General features: G+C 31.8%; 1 long non-coding RNA gene across 1 annotated transcript; it reads right to left on the bottom strand.

The window, feature by feature from the left end:
* Positions 1–39: 39 nt before the first annotated feature.
* Positions 40–1,064, bottom strand: LOC109338665. Its single transcript, XR_002106571.1, has 3 exons — positions 1,053–1,064; positions 311–313; positions 40–156 (listed from the first exon to the last, which is right to left on the bottom strand). It is a non-coding gene; the product is annotated as an uncharacterized LOC109338665 (long non-coding RNA).
* Positions 1,065–1,118: the final 54 nt, after the last annotated feature.

The following is a 1,118-nucleotide window of genomic DNA, read 5'->3' as shown; positions in this document are numbered from 1 at the left end:
ATGTTACAACAATTTTTTACAACAAAATTCTAGAGTAAACTTAAGCAATTACAAAGCTCATATATGACAAGTAAGGCTTTACTCTAAACACCTAATACAAACTCATGCAATATGGCAATGTATTAGTTTGAAAACAGAAATTACAGAATGTAAAAACTTCAAAAAAGCATCAATAATATGCATGAACATGTGAGATGAAATGATGAGAAATATATCATGAAATGCCACTCAATCCTAAAGCATAGAATTCTCTAAACTCACAAATGCACTATCAACTAGATGCAACAAATATCACGAAATATGCTCTAACTCTCTAAAAAATGCAACATGCAAGTTATGAGATCAGTTCTGAAAACGCAGTTTATAAAGAATTAGTTCTGCAGCCCAGTTAATCGATTAAAGCCTTGGTTAATCGATTAACGTTGTTCAAAAACGTAACTGATTCTGTTTTAAAGTTTTTCAGTTTCAACAGCTTTTCAAAAAGTTAGGTTAATCGATTAACGTATGCCTTAATCGATTAACAGCATATTTTCATATGTATTTTTAAATACAAAAACTCAAATACGTTATGCACTTAATTCATACATGTTTAACACTTAGTTTATGCCTAGAATGCACATATACATGTATTTATGTGATGCATGAACATATTATAAATGACATATCTCAAAGATGAAATGATTTAAAAGATTTATGCATATGAGACATGTATTAGGTGACCTAAGCCTTAGACTCAACTTAAACTAGTTTCTAGTCTAAGCCTAGTACCAATCAAAAGACTTAAGCACGCTGATTTGTTGGTGATCTTCAAGCTCTTATTAGCACAAGTTGTCCTCATCAAAACCATGACATATAAAGAGAGCTTTCCAAAGTGTTCCTCTTGACATGCAAATGCACACTTTTGATCTCCCCCTTTTGATGATGACAAACACTACACAAACACTACATCAATTGTAATAGCAATTGTTTGATGAATTAGCTTGAACATTGTGTTGGCATGATTGATATGATGCGCAAATATTTCGGAAGTTGTTATTACGATCAACCTGCACAATCAAAAAACAACAAAACAACCTTTCTCCCCCTTTTGACATTATCAAAAAGATAACCCAGGTCAA

The sequence above is a fragment of the Lupinus angustifolius genome, unplaced genomic scaffold (genome assembly GCF_001865875.1).
Source record: "Lupinus angustifolius cultivar Tanjil unplaced genomic scaffold, LupAngTanjil_v1.0 Scaffold_35_41, whole genome shotgun sequence".
Classification (NCBI taxonomy): domain Eukaryota; kingdom Viridiplantae; phylum Streptophyta; class Magnoliopsida; order Fabales; family Fabaceae; genus Lupinus; species Lupinus angustifolius.
This window is presented reverse-complemented; position numbering and strand designations above follow the sequence as displayed.